The sequence below is a fragment of the Ammospiza nelsoni genome, chromosome 18, assembly GCF_027579445.1.
Source record: "Ammospiza nelsoni isolate bAmmNel1 chromosome 18, bAmmNel1.pri, whole genome shotgun sequence".
Classification (NCBI taxonomy): domain Eukaryota; kingdom Metazoa; phylum Chordata; class Aves; order Passeriformes; family Passerellidae; genus Ammospiza; species Ammospiza nelsoni.
In genome coordinates this window covers 9,937,487-9,947,331 of record NC_080650.1, presented here as the reverse complement: position 1 = coordinate 9,947,331, position 9,845 = coordinate 9,937,487, and the positions used below count along the sequence as shown (strand labels likewise).

General features: G+C 47.4%; 1 protein-coding gene across 2 annotated transcripts in view; it reads left to right on the top strand.

Annotated features, from left to right (window-relative positions):
- The first annotated feature begins 1,647 nt into the window (after positions 1-1,647).
- The window catches only part of TAOK3 (TAO kinase 3), a 78,659-nt gene continuing 70,461 nt past the window's right edge, over positions 1,648-9,845 (top strand). Inside the window, exon 1 of one of the 2 annotated variants that reach the window (XM_059485352.1) lies at positions 1,648-1,773. The gene's annotated coding sequence lies outside the window, so the exon portion shown is untranslated. Of the gene's footprint in view, positions 1,774-2,436; positions 2,512-9,845 lie in introns of those variants that run through there. The other variant, XM_059485351.1, reaches the window with a different exon arrangement.

Here is a 9,845-nt window from a genome sequence, read left to right as displayed (position 1 = left end):
CTTCCACATCGGGCAGGTGCCGGCACCAGCACAGGGCACAGGAACCCCCTGAGCAGGAGCCAGTGGGTAAAAAAACTGCAAACTGCAAAACTTTAGCTCGTTCTGTGGTCAAAACCGGGATCTCAAAGCTGCGGCTCCCTCCGTGCTAATTCCTCCTGTTTAATAGGAGCCTGCTGGAGACACCCTCTGCTGTCATCTCTCAGGCATTCAGTGGGAACACGAGGGAGGAGGCTCAGCTTTAAGGAATGCCATGTTTCCCTTACAAACGCAGAAACTTAACTGTCTCCGCCCCAAGGAGCTGTCAGGGAAAGTGTAAAGCTCCCCTTCGAGCTGTTGTTGTTGGCTCCTGCTTCTATCGGAGATGTTCTCCTCACAACTCCCTCAGTGCTTTGTACTCGCTCAGTTTGGGGAGGGATCTCTGCCTCCTGCTTGCTCAGCACCAGCTTTTCACAGGGCTGCTGACAGATGGGTCGTGCTCACTCCGCTCTTCTTTCCACTCGTAAGAAAGAGGGGGAAAAAAAGGGTTCTGGAGCTCAGCTTATAAACAGGAAACTCATTGTGTGAAATTACTCAACTACACTGAGAAGAGCTGTATTGTACCTTGGCCTCTGAGCACAGGACACACCAACACCCCTCATCGGGGACTCAGGGCTCTCAGGTTTCTGTACCTGTGGTTTCACACAGCACTCTGAGGATGGTTCTAGAAGCCCAAGAAGGGGAACAGCTGTCAGGAGCGAGTTGGCAGAATGAGGCTGCATGAAGTACTGGCAGATAAAGCTCTGCTCCTTCAGTTTTATTTAGAAAAATGAAGTAATTAACCCTGCCTGTCAAATAAGTCTCTACAACTAAGAAGTGTAAAGGTTCAGAGGCCACCAAGTGTGGCAGAAACAGCATGAACACACCTTACCCTGCCTCTGCTCTGAGCAATTCCTAGCAGAGCTCTCAACCCCTGCTACAGCTCCTTTTCCTGTGGGGCTTTGCTGCCAAATCCCAGCTGCTTCTTTTGGTACAGGGGCCTATTCCTGCCACAGGACACAGAGTCCTGTCCTGTCAGGGCTCCCCTAACACCTGCAGCACAGGACTGAACACTCTGAGCTGCCTTTTTACTGGGCCCAAGCACTGTCCCCTCACACAGGAGGTGGTTGTGGGTCCCAACAGCCCGCACACCTGAGAGCACTACAGACCCTGACAATGCAGACAAACACGCACACAAACACCTTTAAACTAATTATGGCCCTGACACTTTTCCACACACACACCGGAGCCTGATATAGTCCCAACATCCATTCCCCATACTGAGACCACTGCAGACCGCAGCAACCCGGCACGCACCTGAGGTTTCCATAGCCCCTGAAACCACTATGGGTCCATAAGCCCTCACACACACAGACCTGCTCCGGGCCAACCAGCCCCGCGCACACCTGAGACCACTATAGGTCCTAACACCCCTCACGCACAGCGGAGTGCTGCTCTCCCCGTGCCCCTCACGGCGCTCCCGCCATTGCCCTCCCTCAGAGCCCGCTCCCTCCGCGGCACCGCGCAGGCGCTTCAATCGAGCACCGATGGCTCGGTGAGGCGGTGCCGCTCAGCGGCCCGGCCCGAGCTGCCAGGCGGCGCAGCCGAGCGCCGAGCGGGGCCGGGCAGGAAGCGGCGGTGACGGGCACGGCCCGGCGGACACGCTCCGTCCCCCTCTCCTCCTTCTCCTCCTCCTCCTCCTCGTTCCTCCCCGCCCGGGCCCCGCGGACGTGGCCCGCTGCCGCCGGCCGGCACCAGGTGAGGCACCGGCAGAGGGAGCGGCACCGCTGACAGGCGGGTCGCGGCGGGGCGCGGAGGGCAGGGGGCAGCGCTGGGGCTGGCAGCGCGGTCGGGGCTGATACCGGCACTTCTCGGCGTTCGGGGCTGGTTAAGGCACTTCGCGGGGCTCGGCTGTCCCGGGTGCCTCACGGCAGGGGCTGCTTGGGGCCGGGGCAGCTCCCGCGGGGCTGTGAGTGCGGGCTGTGCGGTCTGAGAGAGCCTGGCCGGGCAGGACAGGGCAGCTCCCCGCACCCCGTGCCGGGGCACCGCGAACAGCCGCTCCTCCCTTCTCTTCTCCCCTCGCTTCCCTTCTCCCTCCGTTCCTTCCCTCGCTGCCGTGTGCCGGGAGCTGTCCCCGGGCGCTCTCTGCAAGTGGGAGCTCCAGCAGAGCAGCCCCGAGCGGACGGGAACGCCCCGGTAGGAGCGTGGGGAGCGCAGGGAGAGCGGGCGCTGCCTCCACCTGGGGCCGGGCAGGGCTCGGAGAGCGGCGCTGCCCCGGGATCGCTCCGGGATCCGTGCGAGCCCGTGAATCCCGGGAAAGAAGAGGGAGCTGCGTTCCTGTCAGCTCTGAGCGGAGTTGGAAGCAATGACGTCGGTGCGGTGCGAGCAGATGTCTCTGTCCTTTTAATGACACCCAGAAATGGTTTGCTGTAGGTGCTGGATGCCATCGAGCAGCACTCGCACTTGCGTGGGAAGGAGAAGGAAGGAGGACACGAGGCAAGTACTCAGCCTTCAGAATTCTGTTGTATAAATACATCTCCTCGTGTCTCCTCACCCCCCTTCCCCAGTAACGTGAGTGGAATGAATTCCCTAATCCTACAACTGTGGCAGTTCTAAACTTCGGTAGCCCTGGTTGATTCCTGGTTTTCCCTGCTCCCTTCCTGAGCCTGGGCAGAAGTGCCAGCTCGGAGCTGGGTTTGCTGTCCCCAGCTGGGGGAGAAGCCCGTGGGACACTGAAGCTCTGGGAGCTGTGTGCAAGGCTGGGCTCACGCACAGCCCAGCCCAGCAGCAGCTCCGTGTTTGTTTAAAAACAGCCAAGCGGGCGGTGCTGATTCCAGCCCTGCTTGTGCCAGGAGGATTTGGGATCTCCCTGCCCGTCTGTGTGGACAGTGATCCACGAAAGAAAGTGGAAGCAGTCGGGCTCTGCATCCACGTGGATGCAGTTCCACAGGGTGATTTCAGGTTGCTGGGTGCAGCAGTGCTGGCTGAGGTTTGTGGTGCTGATGTTGTTGAGAATAAGTGGGCTCCACTCTGCTCCCTAAGGTCTGCTGACATATTTTAGCAAATGTTTAGAATGCTGCAGTGCTGGCAGTGATGCAGCTTGTTCTGCCAGTGGTCATTACTGTGATGTATCCCATACCAGATCTGTGAGAGGACACGTGTTGGTGTTTCTGTGTTGAGGGATTGTTTGTGGAAAGAGATAATACACCATGCCTGTCCTCTCTATGAGCTTAAAATGGGGCTATTTCTGGTAGGTAGCTATTTTTGTGTTCTCAGGGGCTAATATAACAATATAGGGCATTTTTAAAATATAAATACCTGTCTGCAATCTGTCTTTTAACACTGAGCTCCATACAGATATCTGACAATTCTTCTGTGCACCCACAGTGAGGCTGCAAGCTGTTCCTATCTGCATAAATGTCTCATTTATCAAATCCAGATTTCTTATTTGCTGTCCAACTCATCATATAACTTCCTCTGGCATCTGATTTGAGGAAACCTTGAGCTGGGTTGTTTCCATCCACCCTTCTCTGTACAAGAGCTTTCAGATTGCAAACTAATTCTTGTTTGTGTGTGTGTTATTTACAGTGATTCTCTCTAAGCACTTCCCTTTTACTGTGTTGCATCATTATCAGTTAAAAAGGATCTTAGCAAGTCAAAGCTTTTAAAGATGAGGTATTTCTACTTGTGTGCATTCTAAACGTGGCTCTTGCATCAACAGCGTTTCACTGTTAGATTTGTTTTCCATTATGTGTTGCTGGATGGGGGAAACTTTCAGCAGGAGTGAGCTCTGTTCCTTCTGAGTAACCTGCTGTGTTCTTTTAAAGGAAAAGCCCTGTTAGGATGGAGCAGGGCTGGAGTTTGCTGGGGAGCAGAGGAGGAGCAGGGCAGTGGTCAGAGAGTTTGGAGCAGGAACACAGACTCGTTGTGTTCTCCTCTTACAGGTTTTTGTTCCAGGTTGTTCTGCAGCCTCGTGGGATGCTGCAACATCCAGGTTATGAGGAATGCCAGGGAGGGAGGTGTTTGTGGAACACTTTACATTTTATTTATTTTTTGCTTTTGCCCAAAAACAAAAGGTGTCTAAGGTTAATGATTTTAAATAGGAAATACATATTTTGTTTTAAGACAGAGCTCAGAGTCTTTAAACAGGACCCCTCTACAGTTCAGTCACAGCATTTACACCAAACTGAGTTTGAATAAAAGTGCAGTTTTGGAATCAAAGGTGTTCAAGAAGTAGATTTTTATAAAGTTCTCTTTCAGCACATGCTCAACTTTATTAATGGACATGCTTTCACACATCAGGGAAAAATTCAAAAAGTGAACCCAAAAGAGTATTTTGTTTCATGCTTGCTGTTTTCAAACTACTTCCTCATTTGGAGGCCATTGATTAAACCAGGAGGATCTGCTTGCCCTTGGCTGTGTAATAAACATGATGCAACTGCCTGGTGCCTGCTTGGTCATCAGTTCTTCAGGGGCAGCTCAGTGAGTATCCCTGACAGTCTTTTTATCACTCCCTGAAATCACTGTGGCAGCTTTGCTCTCATTTTCTGAGTGAAGTGTGTTTTAGAAAGTATTGATCTGGTAAATTTAGGGTTCCCTCTGGGTGAAAAGAAGAAAATCTGATTTCTACAGGGGCAGCACAGGTTTTGACTTTTCATTGTGATGTGTAGTGGCACTGTGTGTCAGGAACTCTCATCTGTGATTGTCTCAGCTCCTCATTAATGAGGGGGAAAGCTCAAATAGAAATTAAAGTAAATTAATTTGGTGTGGTCATCCATCTCTTAAGGTACCTAAGGATGTTGGAAATCCAGATTATTAATGGTACTCTGGCAGCTTCTCAATTGTTATAAAGCCCCATTTCCAGCATTAAAGAGCAACGTTCCTAAAATGACATCTTGTCCTTATTCTGTACAACTAAACCATGGGAATTCACTTCTAAAATCCCATAGGAAATATGAAAAATATATATTTTTAAAGACCAGTAGGTTTTTGCTCTAAGATTCAAGAAATCTGGAGTACTGCTAGTATTCATTTTAAAAGTATTTTTAATTTATTTAAATGAATTAAATACTAAAATTAAGTTGGCTAATAAGTTTGTTCTTATTCAGGATGGCAAAGTACACACTGGATTTGAGCAGGTTGGAAGATTTCTTGTCCATATACTCATGTTTGTGTCACAAATTGTTAGTTTAATTTGTAAGGGCAGGGAAATTTCAAATTTAATATAGGGAGCTTACAAAACAAGTTTGTCTGAGTTGCTAATGAACTAGGCACTTATGCCCTTGGACAGGTAATAGCTTGATGTTGATGTAATTACTTTTTTTCCCCACCCTGAATATTAGGTCAAACTGGACTCTGGTTGATTTAGAATTTAATGACACCAGTCATTCTGTGGGAGCCTGTGGTCACTCATGTTCCCTCCTTGGCTACTAAAGGCTTTCAAATAGGGACATTCTCCCAATCTGGTCTCCATTTGTGCCTCCTCCTGCTGTCACTGTTAATTATGATGCTGGGTTACCTGAGAGCCCAAGGAATTCCTCAAAAGAAAGGCAAATGGTGACATTGGTGTTGCATGAGTTTGATTTGGGATGAGCAGGTTTGGTGCTGCTGTCTTTTGGAAGAGAGGGAAAAAGTTGTTTTTAGGAAATTGTCACTGTGAGAGTGGAGATGTTAACCCAAAATCCTGGCTAAACATCCAGCTGCATTCCCCTGGAGTCTAAAACACACACATGGGTTTGGTTTCGGTTTGTTACTTTTCTACAGAAAGTTCTTCCTGTATTTTCTGCACCCAGGATCCCTGTGGTGCAGAACCTGGCACTGGTGCAATGGATCTTGTATGCAGTGTGTGTATTTCCACACATATCAAGCAGTTTAGGATGAAATATGTTGGGACTACCAGATACCATCAACATTTTGTGAGCAGGATGTCATTATTAGATTGGAACTGATGAATGTCAAACATTGTGGTAAGTCTGTTTTTAGAGAGATGCAGACTGTGCTCACTTCCTACATTAAACCTCATTTTCCCCTAATTTTTATGTGTGAGCGGTGATTCTGTTGCACAGAATCTGGCATAATATTGAGCAGATTTATTTAGTGTTGCCCTTGAACGTTGTGAGTGTTTAAGCCAGATTTACAGGAACACTGTCAGTGATGATTCATGTTGAGATGATGTTTTTCTCCCTTGTAATGGAACATATGGGACTGTGTAGCATATGGTACCACTGAAAATTGTTAAATGTGGAGCACTGATTTATTACACAGCAAAAAGGGTTGGGGTTTTCAGTCTAACACTGAGCACAGAGCTTGTAAACAGCTCTGGCTGTTGGTTTGTGTTGGGTGCACTACTGTGTTGTGTGGTAATTTCAAAGGATTCCTTTAAATGGCAACAGAATGCTTCAAAAGTTGAGTGTCTGCCCTTTTGCTATGGTACAGCCTTGCTCTGTGGGATGACAGCTTAAAAAACCTGAAAAAAAAAATCCTTTCTCTCTCAGATGGGAAGCAGAGGTATTAAAATGTGTAAATATTTTTCTTCCAGTCTTACTATCCAAAACACCTTCCTTCTGTGTTTTGTTTGTGTTATTTTGTCTTTATGTGACTTCTGGAGTGTTGGTTTATGTTTTTATATTGAGGGAGGGAGAGGAAACAAACACACACCTTGGTCCTTGCAGTGCACAGGGGAAAGTGGACTAAAGTGCAGCTGCAGAGAACATAAATTCCAGTCACCTATTTCCTTGTGCTCTCCTGTTTTTCCTAACTCTTCATCTTTGGATGATTGTAATCTCTCCAGAGCAGGCATTGCTTCTGCTCTGGCTCAGTGGGGTCTTGCTGCAGGGTAACTGAAGCTCCCAGGTGCTCTGGTCATACATCGGTAATTAATGGCTGCTCACAAATCTTCATTGATTAATCTTTTTCAGAAATGATTTAAGCAAGAAACTTCATTTAAACCTTAGAATGGTGCTTGTGTTTGTCTTTCTTTTTTCCTAACAACTCGATTTATTTGTGCATCTTAAAGTACTGATTAAAACTGACTTTATGCTAAATTTAGTTTTGTTAGGCCAAAAGTACATAATTAAGAAAGAATATTTATTGTAAATTTTTGAGATAAAAGTCAGATGAACCTTTTTTCCTCCTTAGTGACAATCTGCCTCTCAGTTCAGGGTTTCTTGTGTGTCTCTGCTTATTCTCCCTGGTTCAGGTAAAGTTTGAGCATGCTGTGTCCTTTAGAATGCCAGCAGATATTTGACATCATTAAAAACTGCTGTTATTTAATAAAAGGAAGTTGTATCTACCCTGGAGGGAATTAACTAATGACCTCTTGTTAACCATCGCCTTCAGGATCTTAGATCCTCCCTTTGCTTGCCTCATCCTTAGTCATACATTGGAAGAGGAAAACAGGCTTTTTTTCCCTCCCTCCTTCCCTCCCAAACTCTTGAGCAGTTTCTCAACTGGAGGTGAACTGCTGGTTGACCTAAACCCTGTGAGGAAACTCACGTGGGGACCACGCTCCCATTCCCCCTGTTAAAACTCCCAGCATCTCAATTAACTCCAATTCCCAGCCTTAGCCTGCACATTAAATATTTTTTAAAAAAGCATTAACCCAAATGAATTTGAATTTCTGGCATTTCTAATCTCAACCCTGGCAGTGGTGTCAGTTTTAGCTCTTGAAAAGAGGGGAAAAACATTTCTTATCTGGAAAGTATGCGAGTGGCAGAGCAGATAAGATAATTGAGCCCTAAATGTGAGCTGGGATGGAAACAGGCTCTGTTGAGAGTCAGGTCTCATCTGCTGTGCCACAGTCCAGTGGTGCTTTAATGCATAATAAAAATCCAGGGAGTTTGGTCTTCCTGGGCAGGACACAGGGAATTTTCTCTCTGCTGCTTTTTCATTAAGAGACACGAGCCTTTAGCTGCAGTGTGAGACATTCATGTTCTCAGAGTCAGGAGTTTTCTGTCATTTGGGAGGCAGACAGCCAAAAATAGGATTTTATGGCTCTCCTGCCTGTAACAACAGTTAGCTGCTAAAGTGAGGAATAAAAATTAAAAACCTTCCAACTTGTTGTTCCACTCAGGCAGCCTTTTCTCAAAATTCCTTGTGTGTTTTTTATATGTGTGGGGATCCCCACAGAGGATAACAAATTTTCCATTTCCAGCTCTTCCTTGGACTTGGCTCCTGCTGTGGTTTTGAGGTTGTGTGGCATGGCTCACATGGGTGGGAGGGAGCAGCACAGGTACCTAAAACCAGAATAAATGAGTAACTACAGGAATTACTGTTTTGCTACACAAAGACTTATTTTCTTCTGTTTGCTCCAACACTGCTTTTGTAGTTTTCCACTTGGTATCATAGGGTTGCCTTACTAGAAAGTACATTACTCCAAATGAAGTTAGGCTCTTACAGAATGAGACATAAGAGTGTTTTTGTTGCAAAAATCAGTATTTGGCTTAATATTTTACTGCAGGAATTGTAGCCCAGGAGTTAGACCTACTGCAGGTATTGAAGCTGTAGTGCAGAAAAAGATCTGCTTCTTTGTAGGGCCATATGGAAATGCCATAAATCAAAATATATCTCACTTAGGCTTTTGAGACCTGCAGAAATGACACATAAATGTGTGATAATACAGTCTGAGCAGTTTCAATGATTAACTTGTACAAGTGCTCCAGATTTTAGGTGTGTTGGGCACCTTTTTTACATTGCAGGTTTCCAGTTCTTGTATTACAGGAAGATTTCTGCCCGTCTGACTTGGTGCTTTAAAGGAGAAAGCTGCTGACTCAGGCTTGTTGTAAATTTGCTTTTTCCTGCTACCTGAGTATTTTAGAGCAAGGCTGTTTATATTTTTAGAATAATCTTACATTTTTTGATATGCTGACCCCAAACCAGAGGTGGTCAAAAGAGATTGTGGTCTGATCTGTTGGACAGACTGTGCTGGATCCCAGTCCCTGGAGATACCCAGGGCGGCAGAGGGATGGGATCCCAGTCCCTGGAGATACCCAGGGCGGCAGAGGGATGGGATCCCCGTCCCTGGAGATACCCAGGGAGGCAGAGGGATGGGATCCCCGTCCCTGGAGATACCCAGGGAGGCAGAGGGATGGGATCCCCGTCCCTGGAGATACCCAGGGAGGCAGAGGGATGGGATCCCCGTCCCTGGAGATACCCAGGGAGGCAGAGGGATGGGATCCCCGTCCCTGGAGATACCCAGGGAGGCAGAGGGATGGGATCCCAGTCCCAGTGCTGTGCAAGCTGCTGCTTGGAGCCCCAGGCTACCAGTGCAGCCCTGCTGGTGTTTAAGGTCAACTCCTTGCAAATATTTTAGCAAGGCTTATATTCAAATGCTATTTATAAGACCAGACTAATTTCTTTCCTCCTAATGATGGCCTTTTGGCTGATGACAGGGCTGGAATCCTGAAGATCTGGATTCTGTATGCCACTAGTCAGCTGTGTATCCACAGGGAAGTTGTTTGCCAGCTTTCTGCCTCGCTTTTTATCTGTACTTAAATAAAAAAAATAAAAAAAGGCTGACTAATACCTGCCTCCCAGGCTGTGAGAGCACAGTTAGTAGGCTCATGCTGTAGGATCTTTGGGAAATGCTGCAGGAATGTTCTAGGGGTTTATTATGGTTAAGGTCCTGCAGTGAGAGAACTGGTTAAGCCTGGCTTATTGTTAGACCATTCATTAAGGAGCTTTAATAGCTGAAGCTCTGATAGAGGCTGTTCCTGCCTTCACCTGCAATTACCCTGGGCAGATCCAGAGGGTTGGAGTAAAGCTGGAGCAGAGCTGGAGCATCTGCAGGGTGTTGGAGCCTGCCCGGAGCGCCTCGCTGCCATTTCACGGCT